Source organism: Pelobates fuscus, chromosome 4, assembly GCF_036172605.1.
Source record: "Pelobates fuscus isolate aPelFus1 chromosome 4, aPelFus1.pri, whole genome shotgun sequence".
Lineage (NCBI taxonomy): Eukaryota > Metazoa > Chordata > Amphibia > Anura > Pelobatidae > Pelobates > Pelobates fuscus.
Window position 1 is genome coordinate 372215368 of NC_086320.1, and position 25973 is coordinate 372241340.

The 25973-nt window shown below is 41.8% G+C and overlaps 1 protein-coding gene across 1 annotated transcript in view; it reads right to left on the bottom strand.

The window, feature by feature from the left end:
• VILL (villin like) overlaps positions 1-18493 on the bottom strand; it is a 55035-nt gene extending 36542 nt beyond the window's left edge. Inside the window, exon 1 of the mRNA XM_063452730.1 lies at positions 18404-18493. The gene's annotated coding sequence lies outside the window, so the exon portion shown is untranslated. The remainder of the gene's footprint in view (positions 1-18403) is intronic.
• Between the last annotated feature and the right edge of the window lie 7480 nt (positions 18494-25973).

Sequence of the window (25973 nt, forward strand, 5' to 3'; positions counted from 1 at the left end):
TGAACAAGACACACAAGCTGAAACGTCAAGACTGGGCCAAGAAATATCTCAAGACTGATTTTTCTAAGGTTTTATGGACTGATGAAATGAGAGTGAGTCTTGATGGGCCAGATGGATGGATTGGTAAAGGGCAGAGAGCTCCAGTCCGACTCAGACGCCAGCAAGGTGGAGGTGGAGTACTGGTTTGGGCTGGTATCATCAAAGATGAGCTTGTGGGGCCTTTTCGGGTTGAGAATGGAGTCAAGCTCAACTCCCAGTTTCTGGAAGACACCTTCTTCAAGCAGTGGTACAGGAAGAAGTCTGCATCCTTCAAGAAAAACATGATTTTCATGACGGACAATGCTCCATCACACGCGTCCAAGTACTCCACAGCGTGGCTGGCAAGAAAGGGTATAAAAGAAGAAAATCTAATGACATGGCCTCCTTGTTCACCTGATCTGAACCCCATTGAGAACCTGTGGTCCATCATCAAATGTGAGATTTACAAGGAGGGAAAACAGTACACCTCTCTGAACAGTGTCTGGGAGGCTGTGGTTGCTGCTGCACGCAATGTTGATCAAAACACTGACAGAATCCATGGATGGCAGGCTTTTGAGTGTCCTTGCAAAGAAAGGTGGCTATATTGGTCACTGATTTGTTTTTGTTATGTTTTTGAATGTCAGAAATGTATATTTGTGAATGTTGAGATGTTATATTGGTTTCACTGGTAAAAATAAATAATTGAAATGGGTATATATTTGTTTTTTGTTAAGTTGCCTAATAATTATGCACAGTAATAGTCACCTGCACACACAGATATCCCCCTAAAATAGCTATAAGTAAAAACAAACTAAAAACTACTTCCAAAAATATTCAGCTTTGATATTAATGAGTTTTTTGGGTTCATTGAGAACATGGTTGTTGTTCAATAATAAAATTAATCCTCAAAAATACAACTTGCCTAATAATTCTGCACTCCCTGTACACTGGGTGGATATACACTGGGTGGATATACACTGGGTGGATATACACTGGGTGGATATACACTGCTTGGATATACACTGCTTGGATATACACTGCTTTCAGGGAACATGAAATGGATTGGGGGAAAGTAAATGTAAACAGGAGCTGAGGATTCCATCCTCCCCTCATCCCCCCACACTTATTCTGAAAGCTGAGGAGAGGTACTTTATTCATAGGTCCCAATAGGGCCCCACCTCCTAAGGGTTGGAGTAATCCATTAATTGCTAGGGGGGCTGGCACTTGAGGTATGATGGGAGATGGGCAAAGAATTGGGATCCGAACTGTATGTTAATGCTAGAGAGTAAAGTTCTTAATAAGCACAAAATGGAGGAAGTGTCCAATATATTTATTGGTCTGTGCCGTTATGTCACCCGTGTGAACTCCTGCTTTGTTTTTTACTTTACTTAATAAAATGTTAAATTTTAGTCTGTACCCTCCCAGTGCTGCTGACAAGAATTGACTTGATTCCTTTGTTTTGCCACGTTGTATCCATATACACCCCGGGACTTGCCCTGTCTCAGGCCTTTCCCCCGGGCACTAACAGACGTCTGTGGACCAAAATCCTGTAAGTCCCAGGCCTAGCATCACTTAGCGTCACTGTGAAAATGACCTGATGACCTCCCTGAACTATCCTATTGAGCCAAAGGTCTGGTTCAGGGCGTGAGCCAATGTGTTCAGCCAATCAGTGCTATCCAAATATGGACAAAAGTGATATTGCTAATGTGAAACTGGACTTGTGCATTAGCAATCCAGTCAGCAGGAGTCTGGGTAACATGTGCACGTTAGGGATCCAAGGTTTTGTTAGAATCTCTCAAACAGTTTGACCAAGAACCAGGGGGGGACAAAAACCCGATAATACTAGGATCATAACTACTACATGGCATGTAATCGTTTGAATAAACTGAATTTACCGGAAAGACTCAGTTATATTATGTTTCCATTACACATATTTAATTTTTATTTATTTTTCTGTGAAAAAACATTTTGGGAACGTGTTACAACATGGGAGTTAAACTGAGCTGCAGGGTTAGTGTGCGCCATGACCACTGACACTATAGTCACCAGAACAACTTTAGCTTAATGAAGCAGTTTTGGTGTATAGAACATGCCCCTGCAGCCTCACTGCTCAATCCTCTGCCATTTAGGAGTTAAATCCCTTTGTTTATGAACCCTAGTCACACCTCCCTGCATGTGGCTTGCACAGCCTTCCATAAACACTTCCTGTAAACAGAGCCCTATTTAGGCTTTCTTTATTACAAGTTCTGTTTAATTAAGATGTTCTTATCCCCTGCTATGTTAATAGCTTGCTAGACCCTGCAAGAGCCTCCTGTATGTGATTAAAGTTCAATTTAGAGATTGAGATACAATTATTTAAGGTACATTACATCTGTTTGAAAGTGAAACCAGTTTTTTTTTCATGCAGGCTTTGTCAATCATAGCCAGGGGAGGTGTTGCATAAACAGAAACAAAGTGATTTAACTCCTAAGTGACAGTGAATTGAGCAGTGAAATTGCAGGGGAATGATCTATACACTAAAACTGCTTTATTTAGCTAAAGTAATTTAGGTGACTATAGTGTTCCTTTAACTCTCTCTAAATTGTCACCAATAAATAAAACAATGAATTTCACCTATAGCTTGTGTTAACCTTTTTCCATGAGATATTCAGTTTTAATTCAAATTTACATGAAAATGTAGCATATTGCATCATAATCCAGTCAGGCAAGCCAAAGACAGGGCAAACATTGCTAATGGAGAGAAGTAATGCAAACATTGTTTCATGTCTCCCCCTCTCTGTATCCTCTCTCTATTGAAGTTGAAGTTGTAGAATGTTCGTTGAAAAAAATCAATGGGAACATTCTATTTTATCTAGACAGACGTATCCCGTCAAATGACATAATACATAGCTCCCCAGTCACAGTCATGACATCACCTAATTCCTATTGACGCACATATCATGTGCAGTCATGGATCATTCATCTTTTTATTGTATTTACTTATAAAATTAATATATTTTGGATGCATTAAAAAGTTAGTCGGCTGCAGAATCTGTCTTCAGTGCAGTGCGATGCTTCCCGTCTGCATAGTAATGCGATGCGCAGTCTGTCCAGTCTCCTGCTTTGTATATAGTAAAATCTATTGAACCAAATATTTGCAAAGCAAGTCGAAAAAAGGAAATTGTTAACGAGTCAATTGTGCTGTTTTCAAATCAACACAAAAATGGCATCTTTCCAGACCCAAGCACCGGTGGGATTATGGCATTTTCCTCAGCCTAAAAAAAAATCTAAAAAATGTTTACGAAAAATAACGACTTTTGATATCGTGATAAACGGGTCATTCAAAACGATTTCCAAAATATTTATGTTCAAACAAAAAATGAGCAACTTCAGAATATAAGTGCAACTAGTAACCTAGTCTGCGTGGGCACACCCTTTGCGCAGGCCTGTGTTTCTCAAAGTCATAGAGATTTGTTTCAGGAGGAATTGCAACTAGTCTGAATTTGGGGCGATCGGATGAACTCCGAGCCAAACGTACCTGAATCATTCTACATGCTCAATGCCGAACATGTCAGCTCGTGATTCTGAATTCCAACCGTGGCACCAAAAAGAGAGATAATTGACGGGAAAAAAAGATGATTGATGGCTAGGGGAGAGTCACTAAACGTTGATTTTACTGAGAAGTTACAAAGAGAGGGAAAAGGACAAGGAGTAGTAAAAAAGATCTATATTTACAGATGATATATTTAATGAATATTTAACCCCTTAAGGACACATGACGTGTGTGACACGTCATGATTCCATTTTATTCCAGAAGTTTGGTCCTTAAGGGGTTAAAGGAACACTACAGGGTCAGGAACACAAACATGTATTCCAGGTGCTATAGTGTTAAAACCACAATTTAGCCCCCTTTTTCTCACTTGATCTGTAAACCAAATTGCTCCCATCAGTGTACTGAACAATATATACATGATATTATATTATGTTTTTTATTTTGAAGCACATTGAATTTTGGTTCCAAAATTGCCTAGTTTCTGATATAAATAATTTGGTTAAATAGTCACTGGACCTCCTAGTAACAGCTCCATGCTGGAGGTGAGTGCTTTTAACTGCTCCCTGTCAATCATTGCTATAAGCTCCGCTCAACGAACCTAACATTTAGCATCGAGAGCGGAGGAGAACTCTAAGCAACCAGAGATATTAATCAAAAGGCTAAATTCCATCATTATTTTATCAGCATTTATCGAAGTATTCTAAAAGTGATCAAAATGCTGAGGGTTTTCTTTATAATTATTTCTATATAATTAATATGTGTTTTATACCCCACCTCCTATAGACTGTACGCTCGTTTGAGCAGGGTCCTCTTCAGCCTATTATTCCTGTAAGTTTTCTTGTAATTGTCCTATTTATAGTTAAATCCCCTCTCATAATATTGTAACGCGCTGCGGAATATGTTGGTGCTATATAAATGGCAATAATAATATTAATAATAATTATTGCCATGAAGATTGATCCATCCGTTACACTATGGAAGGAATGGCGAATATTCCAAGATGTTCAGAGTGCAAAAAAAGCAGCAGATGCGATCTCCATCGACAGATTTGATAAATTCTCCCCAGTTGTTTTTAGTTCCCCTCCTCCTGCGTAAGGTGTGCCCCGGCTGTGTGGCCTCGTGTTGGGCTCTCCAGTAGTTAGAGGAAGCTCTGTGTGAGCTATGTTTCTAGTCCCATGCCAAGCTGGCAGGAGCCCAGGGCACGGCTGGCTGTATAAACAGTAAGTATCGTGGGTGATCCTGCAGGTGCCCAGCTCTGTTCTTCTAACAATAGCCGGATTCAGCTGTCAGTTCAGCTGATACAGAGAGATACATTCAGGTACAATGTGTATAGAGTTGGCACGGTCCAATAACATTCAATACAAATATTACATCCCAACCAGTGCTTATTGTATTCAGATTATTTAGCATAAACTGTTATGTAACTTTCATAAGCACATATTTTAACCCCTTAAGGACACATGACATGTGTGACATGTCATTATTCCCTTTTATTCTAGAAGTTTGGTCCTTAAGGGGTTAATGTTTTGATGCACATCTCTCGCTCTCTCTTTCTCTTTCTCTCTACCAGTATCTCTGTCTGTTTCTCTGTCATTCTGTCCATCTGTCTGTCCTTCTGTCAATCTGTGTCTCTGTCCCTCTGCCTATAATACTGTCTCAGGGTCACAGAAGAATTCAGATCAATGCAGGGTTCTAGGGAGGTGGCCAGTTTGGGTCACCCATTCACTCTTTATATTGGGATAATGTTTTATGTTTCCTTGTCCCCTGTTTAATCCCTGCGCCCTAGGCAGTTGCCTCAGGTCACTTTATGGATAAATGCAAATTAAATTGCAAATCAGTGAGTCACATTTTAAAAAATAGGTGACTTGGATTTCCTTTTGAACTCAAAACAGTTCACGGTTTAGTAAATAACCCAAACAGTCTACGATTCAATGAGCAGATATTGTCACCTTTTCCTATTAATGGAATACAGCTGATTTATCTTGCTGTCAGATTATCCAGTTCTGTACCCTTTCCTGTCGGTAATCCCATCTCACAGTTAATATTCCACTCAATCATCGGATGTGTTTTTTATTTGTAGCATTTGACAGTTTGCTGGTTGAAACCAGAATAAATACGCTCGCTTCCTCCCGAACATCATTACTTGGGGAATCAAGGTTCTCTTAGCAGCTAAACAAAATGATAATACATTAATATTTAAACTCTAATGATTGTTTTCAAAGCTTGTCTGCTTGTCATTTTAAATGTACATTGTGAGCTTACAAAGGGGTTTGGGATTTGCGTCTGAGCGCATTGTGTAAACGGACTAGACCAATCAAATATTCAGCAGCAAACGATTCAGCGCATCTGTTCTGGTGGTGACTCAATTTGACAAATAAAAGTTTAATATCACCAAACATTTGGGAGTTAGTGATCCTGAGCCGTTTAAGCAGTAATCCATTGAGTATATAAAGGCAAGTATTACAGTCAGGAAGTAAAGACCATCATGTACAGGTAAATGGAAAGTTAGTCCTTGGGCTGTTCAACTATCACACGTGTCATGATAAAGCAGCGACAGAGACTAGTTGAACCAGTCTGGTAGAAGCTCATTTCTTTGAAGACAGAGGACATTGATAAATAGCGTAGAAATTGACAGGGTCATTTACTAACATGACAATTCAAAGTGAATTTGCTGACCATTTGGCTATTTTGAACTTAAAGGGACACTATAGTCACCAAACCATCTTTAGCTTAATGAAGCAGTTTCTGTGTATAGATCATGTCCCTGCAGTCTCACTGCTCAATTCTCTGCCATTTAGGAGTTAAATCACTTTGTTTATGAACCCTAGTAACACCTCCCTGCATGTGACTTACAAAGCACTTCCTAAACACTTCCTGTAAAGAGTCCTCTAAAGTTTATCCTTCCTTTATTGCAAGTTCGGTTTAATTTAGATTTTCTTACCCCCTACTATGTTAATAGCTCGCTAGAGCCTGCAAGATACTCTTGTATGTGTTTAAAGTTCAATATACAGAGAAAGAGATACAATTGTTTGAGGTAAATTACATCTGATCAAAAGTGAAACAAGTTTTTCTTTCCATGCAGGCTCTGTCAATCAGAGTCAGGGGAGGTGTGGGTGGGCTGCATAAATAGAAACAAAATGAATTAACTCCTAAATGGCAGTGAATTGAGCAGTGAAACCTGAGGGGCATGATCTATACACTAAAACGGCTTCATTAAGCTAAAGTTGTTTAGGTGACTATAGTGTTCCTTTAATTTTGAAATTCACTTTGAATTTCCTGTTTAGTGATTAACCCTGTCAATAAAGGTTCTGTGTAGATCCCGCAAATCAATCATCGGGTTAGCTATATATCACAAGAATTTATAACCCTTTTGATGACCCTGCTATTAGCTCCTGGTTAATCCTTATCTAGGTTCCTTAGAATGAATATAATATGTTAAAATACAAAGCTGAACACATATTTGATTTAAAGGAACTCTATAGTGTCAGGAACACAAGTATGTATTACGGACACTATAGTTTTTAAATTGCCGTTTAGGTGACTGCCCCCTCTCTCCTTAGTTTAACAAGGTGTTAAACTCAACTTTTTTTCAGCGCCCGCTCCACTTCCTTGGCTAGGATTATCAAATTTGAAAATTGCAGCCAATCTCTCATAGGAAAGCACTGGGAGGCTATTGCGCATGCTTGGTAAAACGCCACGCTGCGCCAATCAGCATCTCCTCATAGAGATGCATTAAATCAATGAGGAGCGATCAGCGTCTCCATGCAGAGTATCTGAGTGACTGATACTAATATCTGAGGTGTCACTAGGCAGTAATGTACACACTGTCTTTTCTCTTTTTCTGAATAGGCAGTGTTTATATTAAAAAGCCTGCAGGGACATGGTATAGACACCAGAACCACTATATTAAGCTGTGTACTATACATTAAGTTGTATACCGTACATTAAGTTGTATACCGTACATTAAGCTGTATACTATACATTAAGTTGTATACCGTACATTAAGCTGTATACCGTAGAGTAAGCTGTATACTATACATTAAGCTGTATACTATACATTAAGCTGTATACTATACATTAAGCTATATATTATATATTAAGCTGTATACTATACATTAAGCTATATATTATATATTACGCTGAATACCGTCCATTACGCTGAATACCGTCCATTACGCTGAATACCGTCCATTACGCTGAATACCGTCCATTACGCTGAATACCGTCCATTACGCTGAATACCGTCCATTACGCTGAATACCGTCCATTACGCTGAATACCGTCCATTACGCTGAATACCGTCCATTACGCTGAATACCGTCCATTACGCTGAATACCGTCCATTACGCTGAATACCGTCCATTACGCTGAATACCGTCCATTACGCTGAATACCGTCCATTACGCTGAATACCGTCCATTACGCTGAATACCATCCATTACGCTGAATACCGTCCATTACGCTGAATACCGTCCATTACGCTGAATACCGTCCATTACGCTGAATACCGTCCATTACGCTGAATACCGTCCATTACGCTGAATACCGTCCATTAAGTTGTATACCGTCCATTACGCTGAATACCGTCCATTAAGTTGTATACCGTCCATTAAGTCGTATACCGTACATTAAGTTGTATACCGTACATTAAGCTGTATACTATACATTAAGCTGTAGTTGTTCTTGTGACTATAGTGTCCCTTTAAACTGAGCTCAAATCAGTAAGACCATTTGGCATCTGGGTGAAGATTATTTTTGGTGCCCCCAACTACTCTTTAAATATCCCAAATGTATCCCACTCATGACTCGTGGATGAGCATCATGGGAAGTGTAGTTCTCAGACATCATGGGAAAGGTGGTCACTAGTAATAAGGAACACTGTGGCACGTCACGTTTGTGGACAGGTTTTCCATAATATTAAGCTGACCTTAGGGTTAGCTGAGCATCACAAGAAGGGAATTAAAACCATTCGATATCTAACTTCACTTTGAATTTCCGGCAAATTCTCTACAGTTTACACTTTACTTACTGAATAATCCTGTTATTGTTAAACTCTGCTCTTAATTCCCTGCAATTCATGGTTTAGTAAATACCAGGATTATTCTCTAAGGTGAGGATTCACAGTGAATTCAAAAGGAATTTCAAAGTTAAGGCCAGAGCAATCGAACTTAAAGCATTGCTGACTTTTTAAAGTTTAGTAGCTATTTTGACCTTAAATTTAAAATTCTCATTGAATTCTCCTTTTAGTTACTTACAATGTTTAGAGGTGGTTGTAGGATCAGCAGAAGACACGTGTTGGATATCCTTTCCCCTGTGTATCTATCTTAACTGTATGTATTACAAACAAGAAACACACTGTTATTCACCAAAATATATATGCAAAGGGAGTTTTAAATTATGGGCCAGAAAATCCAAATTAAAACAATTCTCTAACTGAGCTGTGCTTCCAGTTCGTTACATTGAACTGACTTTGCATTCCTGACAGTTTGCAATTTATTGAATAACACTGTGAGAATCAGTTCCCCGGTTCTACGTCCTGTTATTTGAGTACAACCTCTGTCACAATCAAAGCTCAGGGTGCGGCTCTGCCAAACAGCAAACTCTTTCCTTGCCAGATGAAGGCTGCCTGTTTTTTTGTCAATTAAGAGGTGGTCAAAAGGGTACATCCCTTCCTATTATAGAACTACATATCCCACGATACATTGTGGTTCTTCAGGCTGGCAATGGCATCATGTTAGTTGTAAAGAAAGACATTATGTATCATTGTACTGCAAAATAGATTCATAATATTAATATTTTGTAGTACACTGATAGGTAAATTTACAAGCCCAGTTGGGTTGTCCGAAATGTTCGCATCGACAAAATTATTCTGACACTAAACGCCATATGGATAAATCCTGATTCACCCCTAATCTTTTTTTTTCCAAACAAATTTATTCAAACGAATCCTCAGAGCCTCACTGCATCTCACTGCATGTCACACTGCATGTCACACGGTGTCTCACTGCATGTCACACGGTGTCTCACTGCATGTCACACTGCATGTCTCACAGCGTCTCACTGCATGTCACACTGTATCACAGCGTCTCACTGCATGTCACACTGTATCACAGCGTCTCACTGCATGTCACACTGTATCACAGCGTCTCACTGCATGTCACACTGTATCACAGCGTCTCACTGCATGTCACACTGTATCACAGCGTCTCACAGCGTCTCACAGCATGTCACACTGTATCACAGCGTCTCACAGCATGTCACACTGTATCACAGCGTCTCACAGCATGTCACACTGTGTCTCACAGCATGTCACACTGTGTCTCACAGCATGTCACACTGTGTCTCACAGCATGTCACACTGTGTCTGACTCTCACAGCATGTCACACTGTGTCTGACTCTCACAGCATGTCACACTGTGTCTGACTCTCACAGCATGTCACACTGTGTCTGACTCTCACAGCATGTCACACTGTGTCTGACTCTCACAGCATGTCACACTGTGTCTGACTCTCACAGCATGTCACACTGTGTCTCACAGCAGGTCTCACTATATGTCACACTGTATGTAACACTTTGAGTCTCACTGCATGTCTCACTGTCATTCAATGTATCCGTCTGCATTACCAATGTCCCTTATAGATAATAATCAGGGATTAATAGGTTAAATACATCTAGTTAAAGCAATACTCTATATATTCACATTCACGTATAAACATCATGTGTATTAACACCACGCTTTACCCAAATGTATAGAAACATCCCATAAAACCAAGCTGTGTAAACACACGTGCAGTGTTTATATACAACTCACGACATACATATATAGAGACAGAACTGGAAGCTTAGTGTGACACACCAACCAAAGCAAGCAGGGCAGACATGTTCATCGTGGCCGTGATTCGGGATTCCATGGCACCAAAAACAGATGATTGTTAGCAAGGGGACAGTCACTAAATACGGAATTCATTCACTGATCAAGTGACCAAGAGATGGAAAAATGGAGGAGGTGCAAAAAAATCAATATACAGTATGTCACAAAAGTGAGTACACCCCTCACATTTTTGTAAATATTTTATTATATCTTTTCATGTGACAACACTGAAGGAATAACACTCTGCTACAATGTAAAGTAGTAAGTGTACAGCCTGTATAACAGGGTAAATCGAAATAACTCAACACACAGCCATTAATGTCTAAACCGTTGGCAACAAAAGTGAGTACACCCCTAAGTGGAAATGCTTACTTACTGCTTTACATTGTAGCAGAGTGTCATTTCTTCAATGTTGTCACAGGAAAATATATAATAAAATATTTACAAAATTGGGACGGGTGTGCTCAGTTTTGTGAGATACTGTGTATATAATTTATAAAAGATAGTTTTACTGATCCTCCTGTTTTCCCCTCTATTTGTTACTTTTTCTCATTTGATGTGTGACCAAATGGAAACAAAATGTTCCTATCAGTGTACTGCAAATATATACATTATTTTATATCCAAGTTAGAAAATTCTGCCGAGCCGAAGCAACATATGGACAAAATTTGGGCATCCTCGATATTTTTTTACCTTCGGGGAAAATGCATTGGTGAAACTGAATCTTCTCGCCATAGAAACTATACACAGAAACACAAAATGTGTGTGTGTGTGGGGGGTGTGTGTGTGTGTGTGTATACATATATACATACACTGAGCTAATCTCAGTACAGATTTATACACCCAGATAATCTTAGTAAAAATGTATATACACCCAGCTAATCTCAATACCTATATATAAACCCAGCTAATCGTATTATTTACACATACTCCCTAGATTCACTTAGTTCATTTTAATACGGATATATACACCCAGCTACATGCATATTTTGCCAGGGCACTCAATGCAAATGAGAAGGAAACATTAACATTGTTTCATGTCTCCCCCTCTCTGTATGCTCTCTATTTACTGACTGCCAGGTGCAAAGGACAGAACTTATAACAATCACTCACTGCGAAGATAGAAGCGCCCAGTTACAGGGTAAAGATTCTACATTTAACTTTTTATTTTTCACACCTCGCTTTTGCCCTCCCTATATCTAGCTCACCTCGGTCCCCAAGAGCCTTCTAAGGTCCTTAACTCTAACTACCCATAAAGTCACAGACTCCCTCAGTGTTAAAGGGACACTATAGTCACCTGAACAACCTTAGCTTAATGAAGCAGTTTTGGTGTATAGAACATGCCCCTGCAGCCTCACTGCTCAATCCTCTGCCATTTAGGAGTTAAATCCCTTTGTTTATGAACCCCAGTCACACCTCCCTGCATGTGACTTGCACAGCCTTCCATAAACACTTCCTGTAAAGAGAGCCCTATTTAGGCTTTCTTTATTGCAAGTTCTGTTTAATTAAGATTTTCTTATCCCCTGCTATGTTAATAGCTTGCTAGACCCTGCAAGAGCCTCCTGTATGTGATTAAAGTTCAATTTAGAGATTGAGATGCAATTATTTAAGGTAAATTACATCTGTTTGAAAGTGAAACCAGTTTTTTTTTCATGCAGGCTCTGTCAATCATAGCCAGGGGAGGTGTGGCTAGGGCTGCATAAACAGAAACAAAGTGATTTAACTCCTAAATGACAGTGAATTGAGCAGTGAAATTGCAAGGGAATGATCTATACACTAAAACTGCTTTATTTAGCTAAAGTAATTTAGGTGACTATAGTGTTCCTTTAACCTAACTATAATCCTAATCTCTGTCATTAGCAGTGCTCTGCTAAACACCCCCATTGCCAAGCGTGGTGCTATGCTGCTACCAACCCAAGAACACATTAATGGCAGTCATTTCACAACAGCATTTAAGGTTTATCTCAATGGGGGTATAAACCCAGATAAATTCAGTGTGTGTGTGTGTGTGTGTGTATATATTTACCCATAATGTCTCTATCTCCATATTCAGGGGTTAAAGAGTTATTCTCTCATGTGTTATGTTACAATCCATGGCATAAGGGGTTAATGGATAACAACATTGTGTGCTTGCTGTTGATAAGTTACAATGTAGGCATTTCTCAGGCCCAGAAAGTTAACTTATTAACAAATCCCTTTATACCAGCGTTTTCACCACTTTAACATTTTAAGACCAAAATCTGCTTTCACTCCTCCCGACTGACAGGGGAGACGGCCGTCCTAACAACAGTTACCAGGAATTCTTATTTAACAAAGAACAGGCGCAACGTCACCTCAGGTGGGGGGGGGGGGGGGGGGGAAATGTTTACTCAAAAAAAAAATTGCATATAAAGTCCACCTGACTGTGCCAAACCATGCTGGGAGTGGCTATAGCAAATCCTGCTACCTTCTACAAGACATCGGAGTACAGCGCAGGGAACACCCTGATGGGGAGGGAGCCTGGAGCAAATGGAAAGTCAACATAAAGATTCTACAGAAAATATTGTGCCTGTGGCCACATTTCTCAATCCCTACCGAGTGCTAAAAAGTTATTTTTTAGTTTATAAAAGTAGCAGATTGGATTTGGTGTTTTACTTTGTGGATTTTAGAATTCCTCACGCATTTAAAGTGGAAACAACATGCATATTAACGCGGAGTTATTCACTCATCTGACAGCTGACATGACTTTAATAAATTAAAGGACAAAACTACGTATTTGGTAAAATTATTCAGCTCCGCTTGTATTTAGTTGAAAATTTCCAATCCCCGTTTTCAATTCTCAACCACATCAGATTTACTGAATAAGCCAAACTGTGTCACGGTATAAACTGCGCCATTTCTTTGGAAAGATATGTTGTGTCTATGTCATAAACATTAGAAGAGCCTGTATGGGCATGTCAGTGTTATGAATAGGAACTGAGCAGCCAATCAGAGTTTAGCAGGCTCCTGGCAATCTGGGTTTGTTGGTACCATCACTATATTTGTGAGCGTTATTGGACGTGTCCGTGGCATTTCTGAAGTATGGCCATTTGCAGGCTGGCATCATTAAAGGGACACTATAGAAGTGCTCTGGGTGCAGTGTCCCTGCTCCACTTACTCCTGCTATATAAATTATTGCAGTTTTAGAGAAACTCCAATGATTACATTGCAGGACTAAGACTGCCTCTAGTGGCTGTCAATCAGACAGCCACTTAAGGCACTTCCTGCTTGCTAAGCGACTTGTGGTCACCTTACTGATGCTGGACATCCTCAAGCTCTGCATGAGAACATCCAGCGTCAGTGAAGTCCCCATAACAAATCATTGATTCAATACTTTCTTATGGGGAGGGCCTAATCAGCTCACCGCACATGTGCATTAGCCCCCCCCATCGTATGACGTTGGAGGTGGAGGAGGTCCCAGCCCAGCAACTTTGTATTCCTTACTCTATAGAATCCCTTTAACCCCAGAGGGTAAAGTCACCCATATTATTCAATAACGTGATAACCACAATCTTTTTAACAAGAAGAATATTTGGGGTGGAGGGGGAGGAGGGGGGGCTTCCTGTGCCCTTTAACTCTCTCTGTATGAAAATAACTTATGTAAAGAATGTGCTCTGATTTAGACATTATTAGTACTTAGTGTTTATAATCAATATATAATACAGTAAACAATAAAGAGTGGTAAGGTGACATTTACAGACATATTTACTAAAGTGTGAATTCAAATTGAATCTCAAATTTAAAGCTAAAATAGCCAGTCTGGAAGCATAACTTACTTAGAGAATTTATCCAGTTTTCTGTTATGGCCTTACATTTGAAATTCACTTTGAATTCTTACTTTAGTGGATTAACCGGTTCTTGATAATGCAATTGATTATTTAGGAAGGCCATTTGGCTTGTGTAAGTTTGACAAAGTAAAAGGTAAATCTCTGATACAATTTACCGTAAACTGCTGACATTTGTTTGTGCAAACATCTGAAATAGCAATCAGTTTTACTGAATACACAGGAGCCTAAATCTGAGCCCCTGAAGTACAGCCGTGGGGGGCCACAGACACATTGGGAATTCAGATTAATAGTGCATTTTTTAAAGATGCATAAAGTTAATTGACTGATTAATGGTGTATTAGATAAATCTTAACCCTCTGTCGGTTCTATGAAAGCCTGGGCTTGATATTCCTATATAAATCATACAGATTGCGTGTAATCAGGCAAAAAATTGTGAACCTGATAGCGGGATAGCCAAGGTCAAGACAGCTAGAAAGCAGAATAAACAAAAATGCCAAGCCAGGTCAAGGGCCATCGTAAATCAGAGTCAATGATAAACTAGCAAGAATTAGTAGAGAAGATTAATGAACAAAACATGCAAGGCGGACAGAAGACCACAATAGGGCAACTAAGGCAAGACTGGTCTATTAGTGTTTGAAAGGTGTCAGAACCATCTGTCATTCGACTACGCTGAATGGCGTTCGTGTGCATGTGCAGAGTTATCAATCATCGCTCTGCATGGCAAATCATTGTCATTAGCTTTCCAGTACAAAGCTGGATTCTGTATGACTGGCTGCGTAAGATTGAGTGGCACAAGATGAGCACCCAAGTCAGCCATGATAGAAATCCAGAATCTTTTCATTCTTCCTACAGTTAACTTACACTCTACCTGCAGTATGCAATCCCTAGCACCCTCCTAATGTGCATGGCCAACGATACATAGACGAGAACTGATCAGTGATCTGATTATTGGGATCTGTAGTCACACAGCGCCAGATATAGATCTCCTTCACAAATCGAAGCCATAGTAAAGGATGTATGGAGGCGATCATTGTTTAACAATAGTTAGAATTACCGTACACGTTTTAAATGGGATCTATGATACTCAGAGCGCAGGGGTCCAACTGCGAAATATGAAGCCACAAGTTACCAGCAAAGCCATCTCAGACCCTCATCCTTCGACGCATAATAAAATAATTATTTTGGGAAATAATAACATACAGACCCCAAGATTAACTCAGAAACTAGCAAAAAAAACTGATTTGTAATATCATTTATAATATCATATGAACATAGTGAACATAATAAACAACTTTAAAAAGCCAACTAAGAATTAAAATGGCGGCGTCACCATACATAAAGTTAATCTAATCTGCGTCTGTGTAGCTCCCTGCATCCAAATCTGTTTCCATAGCGATCTAGTTCATATAACACAAATGGAAAAGCAGGGTCTAATTGTCTAACATATAGCAGTGAAGTCGAGAAAAAAAACCCGTTAGAAAAGGCGGAGCTTAAAGCAAGGTTTTGTTTCAGTTACCAATCAAATTTACCCACAGTCCATCAGTGCACTCAATCCCACGGAATTCAAACCGCAGGCATCACAGACAGAATAAAACAAAATGGCTGCCCCCAGGTATTGATATTCAGTGAAGAAAAATATTAATAAATATAATTAAATGCAAGTGGCTATGGGGGGAGTATAATCATTAAGCTATAGAGTGCATAACGAAGGAAAAAATCTTTAAAAAAAAAATACAAATTACAGAAACATTTTAAAACAATCAGGTTTCCTGCTATTCTATATCTACAGAGCTGTAAGAATACTTTATCCCATTATGTGAAGCAGCTGCCTGGGGATATGTTCAACCCTGCTGTGGGTGGAGGTCCTTGCATTGGTTCCAGTGACATTGGGTGTCAACCAGAGCTAATATGCATGATCTACAATGGTAAAAAACAGAGTTTGTCCCTAAACATACAACACACCATCGCCCTGAATGTGGAAACCCAGGTTCCAAATGCTGCTGTCCCACTTTTATAATACTTTTTACAACGACAGCGATACTTTGTGTCTGTATATAATAACTATAAACACAGATAGAAATATTAGATAATAGTAGAATGCAAGACTGCAGCATTTTCTAAATAAAATACAGCCCAACGGGGGGCGGGGCCGGACCGCCAAGCTGGATGGTCGCAAGACAGACCAGCTCCTGTAAAATCTAAACCACAAAAACTACAACTTTTGTCCCTTATACCAACCGGCAACAGTGGCCCTCGATAGGCAGAGGGCACTACATCCAGGGTGAGGCTGGCTCAACGAGCTTTAGTCCCCGGGAGGATAAATCTCCACTACCAAGCAGAGGCCTATCTGGCGGTGAGTGGAGCGCACGTCCGCTGCCCCACTATCCTGCCTACCAGCGCCCAGCCAGGAGCTCAGACCCTCGAGGAACCAGCTCCGTTCCCCCCCCCTCTGGACCAGCGGGGGTGATCCCGGTCCTCACCCTGGTGCCCCGACCACAGCGACAGAGATTGAGACTGAGGCCTAGCAGCACTGCAAAATGGATCTGCAACCCAGGTGCCGACCCTAAGATGGCGGAGGCCACGCAAAACAGCACAACGAACAGAGCGCATGAACGCCGCCCCACCACATCCACCACAACCAACGCGGACCAGAAACACCAACCGATCTGACTCCCACAAAGAACAGAGGCAAGCACACACCCTAGCACCCTAACGGGACACCTACCTCTGGAAGCTCAACACAAGCTCTCGGCTCCGTTAAGGAGATGGGCCAGGAACCGGCGGCAGAGAAAGGGGCACAGCAAGCCAGTGTTTGCCCAACAGCAGGATCCATCAGCCCGCACTCCGCGACACGCCACTCTCCGGACACACCGTGGTCCAGGTCGATCGAGCTGGTTGCCGCATATCACTCCCGGACTGCCAGGCAACAAACGTCAACCAACCCCGCGGGAGTCACAACACAGGCAGACCGTCTGACAACAGCGGGAACACGCGGAGCCCACGGAGGACATAAGCTAAACAGTCACAAGTAGACTCTCTGAAAATGAACTCACTAGGCTTAACTTGTCTTAAAATAAACGTGGTAATATTGAAATTTCACCTGCGATAAAGCACCAACCGTACTAAATTCAGTCATGTGTAGCTATAGGGGCCTAAGGGGTTATGCTTTATCTTTTACATCTAAAGCCTGTATCCAGCAAATAGTAAACAATAATGCCTGCATGTAACCCCAGCTTGTACCGAATATACCAAAAAATGTGCACTGCCTAACAAACCCTACTTGTTATCTATGCTAAGCAGCTCCAGGAATGCCGTTGGGGTACCTAGAGCCAGTTTGTAATCATTATCTGCACTGCAAAAATAAAAAAATTCAAAAAATAAATAAATTACAAAAAAAAAATACAGCCCAACAAACTGATTTTTCAACCTAGAAATCATTTTCGTTGTTGCTCGGTTTCTAGAAATTGATTAAAATATAATTTTATATACATTGTATGCTAATCTCCATTCCAGCATTTTTCAGATCAACGGGGCAGGGGTATAAAACAAATAAAATATACAAAAAATACACTCAAAAAACAATAACCAAGTAGACGTATATGCAGCTTTGAGAAAAACGATGATCTCAGTCAGTAGTGACACCGACTACGACCTGATGACTAAGCTGTCATTTCTCTCGCAGCTGCTTTAACCTTAAGCAAACAGTTCTTGTGAGCTTTTGGCTGAAAAAAAAAATGGATTGCAAGCTCCTTCAAACAAGACAACACCCAGGTTCTGACACATGTGTGTTACAATAATTTTCTAAACTGAGGTACATGATAATCTCTCAATCAGAACCCCTTAAAAATTCCAAACACTGTGCACCTCTGGGTACATAAGTAGCAGCACTTCTTTATTACACACAACATAATCTCATTATTCCTGGGATTATTTTTATTATGCCATAAAGTGCGAGAGATCAAGGAGGCGAAACATACAATCAGCACAAGATATGGAAACTGTGAAATTTTCTGTGTCCAACAAGATATGCTTAACCTGTGTTGGTCCTATTTGGGATTGGACACATTTCTAAAGAATTCAGTGAAGGTGTCAATCTCTCGTAGAGGGGGCTTGGGTCCTGCCTTAAAAAAAAAATGACACAGGGAAACAAAAATTCTCCAAATTATATTTCTTACCTGCAGCCTGTTCGCTCAGCACCAATATTGCTCTAGAGCCTCTGCTGAGATTAGCAGAGCTCCCTTTACCTGTAACCTGAGCTTAGAGTGAACTGCCCTGATCCTCCCACCTGTATGGCCAGCCCACAGCTAGGGGGCCACCTGTGGCAAGGAAGGTGGACTATCCAGTAATCCCTATCAGTCAGTAGAATGTATTATGTGCTAAGCCTGCATATCTGACATTGCATTGACTGCTGAGTGGGACTACAATAAAGCTTTCACTATAGGGGTTTATTTACTAAACAGTGAGTTGTGATGAGCTGACAAGTGGCTTTCCAAATATAAGTCGTAACTGGCAAAAATGGGGAGGAAACATTCTACAAGGCTGAGGTGGATTTAGAGAATCTGCCCATTTAGTTCAGGACTCTGGCTGATCTTCCCCTCCACTCTGAGATTGTAGCTAATCTCCCAGTTCACCCCTAGAATCTGCCCATCCACTCTGAGACCTGGGTTGTCTATTTGGTTGTTCACGTGTGCCTATTCCCTCTGAGAAGCTTGGTAATGTGTCAGCTGAGCACCATGCACTAGCCATATCTTGCCTAGTGCATTGGAATGCAGGTGTGGCCATTAATCACCTTCCATGCAGGGAAGACATATATCTTCCACTGCCCCGAGGGATTGAGAAAGATTCAGAGGAAGACAGAGAAACCAGTTAACCACACCTCTCGCACACTGTCACCTAATGTAAGGTGTATTAGTGTTAATAATTGTTTATATTCTGCCAGTGACTAATGACTATGACAGTACGCACATTATAGATCTCCCCTAGAATGTGTTTCATCTTCGCACCCAGTTGTCCATGAGAGGGCAGGTGTAAAGGCATGGGATAAATTGCCCCCAGACCATTAACATGTAGGGCAGCGTTACATCATTTCCTGGAGATTAATAAAGCAGTAGGTGGGTTAGGGGGTATGTTGGCACTTTATGTCAGGACCTAAGATTTGAGCAGAGTGTTTTTTCTTGCCCGGCACTGTGTGGGTCTGTGCTTTAAATGGCTGGGAATTTCAGTGTTCTCCAGACGTGGACTGGCTGCCTGGGATATTTCCTGGGAGATTGCCATAACTGGGGTCACCAGGCTGCTATACAACTATACCTATATATGATCTTCATGGAGGTACAGGCATGTGCAAGGTTGTGTGCTCAGTGTGCCCAGGAATACCATAATGCAGGGGACAGTGGCCCACGCTGCCCCTTTTAAGTCCCAACCAGCACATATGGACTAGTTTGATATAGCTCATTATTTAGTCAAAGATGAACATTATCTCTGTAAAAATAATTTTTAGCATTTGATTAAAAATATTTTTTGTTTTTAGATTATTTTTTGTTTTGCATTTGTGTTAACTCTTCTGCAAATCAATATCCACCTTACAACTATAGATCTTCTTCACATGACCCACTCAACTAAGTGACACATTGAGAGTAGTGTTGTCGCGAACCCGGAATTTTCGATTGATGCAGAGTCTGCTTTTAATCCATAAAAGGCAGACATCACCTAACATTGACACCTGTCCTCAAAGCCCAGCCCTGATACACACTGACACAGAGCAGAATAGAGACTGTTCCTCCTACATAGGGTCACTTGGCAGATATGGATTGACACCTGTCCTAATGATCCCTGATACACACTGACACAGAGCAGAATAGGGACTGTTCCTCCTACATAGGGTCACTTGGCAGATATGGATTGACACCTGTCCTAATGATCCCTGATACACACTGACACAGAGCAGAATAGGGACTGTTCCTCCTACATAGGGTCACTTGGCAGATATGGATTGACACCTGTCCTCAGAGACCATGATACACACTGACACAGAGCAGAATAGGGACTGTTCCTCCTAAATAGGGTCACTTGGCAGATATGGATTGACACCTGTCCTAATGATCCCTGATACACACTGACACAGAGCAGAATAGGGACTGTTACCCCTACATAGGGTCACTTGGCAGATATGGATTGACACCTGTCCTCAGGGACCCTGATACACACTGACACAGAGCAGAATAGAGACTGTGACATAGGGTCACTTGGCAGATATGGATTGACAAATCCCTGACAAACAGCTACCACATGCAAGGAAGGCAGCAGGGGCGCAAATGACCCACTCCCGACGCGGGAAGGTAGTGACGACAAATAACAATACAGGACTCTTTAGAGGCCCTGTGATTGTAATCAGTCCACTTGAAATCCTTTAACTTTGATCAATTGGAGGGAAGTCTGGTGCAGAGCCACTGACCCATGCGCAGGGCCAGCCTTAGGCCTTTGGGCGCCCTGTGCAAGAAATCTTCCCGACGCGGGAAGGTAGTGACGACAAATAACAATACAGGACTCTTTAGAGGCCCTGTGATTGTAATCAGTCCACTTGAAATCCTTTAACTTTGATCAATTGGAGTGAAGTCTGGTGCAGAGCCACTGACCCATGCACAGGGCCAGCCTTAGGCCTTTGGGCGCCCTGTGCAAGAAATCTTTCCGACGCGGGAAGGTAGTGACGACAAATAACAATACAGTACTCTTTAGAGGCCCTGTGATTGTAATCAGTCCACTGAAATCCTTTAACTTTGATAAATTGGAGGGAAGTCTGGTGCAGAGCCACTGACCCATGCGCAGGGCCAGCCTTAGGCCTTTGGGCGCCCTGTGCAAGAAATCTTCCCGACGCGGGAAGGTAGTGACGACAAATAACAATACAGGACTCTTTAGAGGCCCTGTGATTGTAATCAGTCCACTTGAAATCCTTTAACTTTGATCAATTGGAGGGAAGTCTGGTGCAGAGCCACTGACCCATGCGCAGGGCCAGCCTTAGGCCTTTGGGCGCCCTGTGCAAGAAATCTTCCCGACGCGGGAAGGTAGTGACGACAAATAACAATACAGGACTCTTTAGAGGCCCTGTGATTGTAATCAGTCCACTTGAAATCCTTTAACTTTGATCAATTGGAGGGAAGTCTGGTGCAGAGCCACTGACCCATGCACAGGGCCAGCCTTAGGTCTTTGGGCGCCCTGTGCAAGAAATCTTCCCGACGCGGGAAGGTAGTGACGACAAATAACAATACAGGACTCTTTAGATTTTCCAGACCCTGGGGTTGACATTAGTCCAGATTTACATCTTGTGACCCATGAGGATGTTCCAGGCACTACTTGTGAAATAAAGACAGATAATAAAGTGAATGATCCTTCTCCTTGGGACTTGCACCCTGTCGTTGAAGGTGGAGTAGGCAATGGCAAGAGCATGCTGTGGGTAGTCAGTGCAAACACTCTCTTCCCGGTGAATAATGAGGAGACTAACTATGATGACGTTATTTGCGTTGAAAGTAATGATGCCAGAGATCTTTTGAAACCATATGGAAGGAACAAATTGGTTAAAAGAAAGGCAAGAGACACGCTATAGAGACACAATATATGAGTGGCAACTGTCAAAGCACACTGGCACAGGTCTGCAGAGCACACGCTGAAGTAGGCCTGAGACACCCGCTTGAAGACAAGTAACTGCTATTCAATCTATAACAGTGAAAAACAAATTTTGTTTTTAAAAGCACGCTATAGAGACACCAGATATGATTGGCAATGTGCACTGGAACAGTGCTGCAGAGCACACGCTGAAGTAGGCCTGAGACACCCGCTTGAAGACAAGTAACTGCTATTCAATCTATAACAGTGAAAAACAAATTTTGGTTGTAAAAGCACGCTATAGAGACACAAGATATGAGTGGCAACTGTCAAAGCACACTGGCACAGGTCTGCAGAGCACACGCTGAAGTAGGCCTGACACCCAGACGCTTGCAGACAACTAACTGCTCTTCTATTACAGTGAAAAAATTTATTTATTTTAAATCTAAAGCTTAAGCTATTGTAAAAACAGATATGAGTGGTGGCACTGGGCAAGAGGGCACAGTATCCACTGTGAAACTCACACAGAAGCTGGCAGGCAGGCAACTGCTCTTCTATTACAGTGGAAACAAAGTTTTGGTTTTAAAAGCACGCTATAGAGACACCAGATATGAGTGGCAACTGTCAAAGCACGCTGGCAGGGTTGTGCAGGGCACACGCTGAAGGAAGGCCTGACAGAGCCGCTTGAAGGACACTGACTGGCTGCTATTAGCTTACACTGGAAACCTTTTTTCTTTGTAAAAGCACGCTAAAGAGACACCAGATATGATTGGCAACTGTCAAAGCACGCTGGCAGGGTTGTGCAGGGCACACGCTAATGGAAGGCCTGACAGAGCCGCTTGAAGGACACTGACTGGCTGCTATTAGCTTACACTGGAAACCTTTTTTCTTTGTAAAAGCACGCTAAAGAGACAGCAGATATGATTGGCAACTGTCAAAGCACGCTGGCGGTGTTGTGCAGGGCACACGCTGAAGGAAGGCCTGACAGAGCCGCTTGAAGGACACTGACTGGCTGCTATTAGCTTACACTGGAAACCTTTTTTCTTTGTAAAAGCACGCTATAGAGACACCAGATATGATTGGCAACTGTCAAAGCACGCTGGCAGGGTTGTGCAGGGCACACGCTGAAGGAAGGCCTGACAGAGCCGCTTGAAGGACACTGACTGACTGCTATTAGCTTACACTGGAAACCTTTTTTCTTTGTAAAAGCACGCTAAAGAGACACCAGATATGATTGGCAACTGTCAAAGCACGCTGGCAGGGTTGTGCAGGGCACAAGCTGAAGGAATGCCTGACAGAGCCGCTTGAAGGACACTGACTGGCTGCTATTAGCTTACACTGGAAACCTTTTTTCTTTGTAAAAGCACGCTAAAGAGACACCAGATATGATTGGCAACTGTCAAAGCACGCTGGCAGGGTTGTGCAGGGCACACGCTGAAGGAAGGCCTGACAGAGCCGCTTGAAGGACACTGACTGGCTGCTATTAGCTTACACTGGAAACCTTTTTTCTTTGTAAAAGCACGCTAAAGAGACACCAGATATGATTGGCAACTGTCAAAGCACGCTGGCAGTGTTGTGCAGGGCACACGCTGAAGGAAGGCCTGACAGAGCCGCTTGAAGGACACTGACTGGCTGCTATTAGCTTACACTGGAAACCTTTTTTCTTTGTAAAAGCACGCTATAGAGACACCAGATATGATTGGCAGCTGTCAAAGTACGCTGGCAGGGTTGTGCAGGGCACACGCTGAAGGAAGGCCTGACAGAGCCGCTTGAAGGACACTGACTGGCTGCTATTAGCTTACACTGGAAACCTTTTTTCTTTGTAAAAGCACGCTAAAGAGACACCAGATATGATTGGCAACTGTCAAAGCACGCTGGCAGGGTTGTGCAGGGCACACGCTGAAGGAAGGCCTGACAGAGCCGCTTGAAGGACACTGACTGGCTGCTATTAGCTTACACTGGAAACCTTTTTTCTTTGTAAAAGCACGCTAAAGAGACACCAGATATGATTGGCAACTGTCAAAGCACGCTGGCAGGGTTGTGCAGGGCACACGCTGAAGGAAGGCCTGACAGAGCCACTTGAAGGACACTGACTGGCTGCTATTAGCTTACACTGGAAACCTTTTTTCTTTGTAAAAGCACGCTATAGAGACACCAGATATGATTGTCAACTGTCAAAGTACGCTGGCAGGGTTGTGCAGGGCACACGCTGAAGGAAGGCCTGACAGAGCCGCTTGAAGGACACTGACTGGCTGCTATTAGCTTACACTGGAAACCTTTTTTCTTTGTAAAAGCACGCTAAAGAGACAGCAGATATGATTGGCAACTGTCAAAGCACGCTGGCAGGGTTGTGCAGAGCACACGCTGAAGTAGGCCTGACACCCAGATGCTTGCAGACAACTAACTGCTCTTCTATTACAGTGAATTTTTTTTTTTAAATCTAAAGCTTAACCGATTGTTAAAACAGATATGAGTGGTGGCACTGACTGTGCAAATGGGCAAGGCATCCAACCTCACACAGAAGCTGGCAGGCAGGCAACTGCTCTTCTATTACAGTGAAAAAAAAATATTTATTTTAAATGTAAAGCTTAACCGATTGTTAAAACAGATATGAGTGGTGGCACTGGGCAAGTGGGCACAGTATATGCTGTGAGCCTGACACACAGGCTGGCAGGCAGGCACCTGCAATTACATTACACAGGAAAAAAAAAAAAAAGCAGCCTGATGTTCTAGCCCTAAAAAGGGCTTTTTGGGGTGCTGTCCTTACAGCAGAGATCAGATGAGTCCTTCAGGATTGTAGTGGACACTGAATACCCTAGCCTAGCTATCAATTTCCCTATGTAATCAGCAGCAGCTAAACTTTCCCTCCTCTCACTAAGCATGCATCTTCCGAATGAATCGAAAATGGATGCTGGGAGGGAGGTTGGAGGGTGTGGAAGGGAGGGAGTGCTGCTGATTGGCTGTAATGTGTCTGCTGACCGAGAGGCACAGGGTCAAAGTTTGCCCAATGATGACGATTAGGGGGCGGATCGAACTGCGCATGTGTCCGCCAGCCGCGGCGAACGCGAACAAGCTAATTTCGCCGGGAACTGTCACTAATTGAGAGCGATTTGCCGTATATTTAGTAATACCTAACAGTATTTAACAAATATGGCCCCCGGTGACCTCACTGAGTAAATATTTACCTATTACATCTATCACCTATCACTAAACAAACTGCACAGGTAAATAATATAGAGTAGTAACAATGATATTATGGAGTGATGACAACATCTTATGTCAGTCGTAATTGGTGTATGTGATGATGACATTTGAGAAAGGGAGATGGGGACAGACATGTGGGGGAGATGGGGACAGGCGTGTAAATGTGCCTGTTTGGATGTAGGCTTTGTGAAGCAAGCCACCAGGAGAAACTTTGGATATCTGACCCCACAAGGTACAATATGCTGTTCCCAACTGTAAGAATTTGTTGACCATAGGAATATTGTTGGTTTTGACAGCTCACGAATCCAGAACGATGTCGTAAGCCTCTCTCAGTCAGTCCATTTAAGCTATTGCTTATAAAATTGATAATGTAGTAAAGGTATATACTTATATGCTGCAACATCATTGGACAACTTTGCTCCAGCTGTTATTATTTATTATTGATAATGCTTTAACATATCCCATAGAGCTGTATCATTTTGGAAATATAGACAGAACAAAATACAAACATTACAGTACGAAAGGATTGAGGGGACCCTGCACACAAACTTAAAATCTAGGATTTACAGAAAGTTTATACAAGGTTCCAGCAAGATGGATTGTGAGCCTACAATTTAGAGGAAAAAGAGAGATTAAAGGGACACTATAGTCACCCAAAATGTCAGTTTATTGAAGCAGTTTTGGTGTATAGATCATGCCCCTGCAGCCACACTGCTCAATTCTCTGCCATTTAGGAGTTAAATCACTGTTTATGTAGCCCTAGTCACACCTCCCTGCATGTGACTGGCACAGCCTTCCTCAACACTTCCTGTAAAGAGTCATCTAAAGTTTATCCTTTCTTTATTGCAAGGTATGTTTAATTTAGATTTTCTTATCCCCTGCTATGTTAATAGCTTGCTAGACCCTACAAGAGCCTCCTGTATGTGATTAAAGTTCATTTTACAG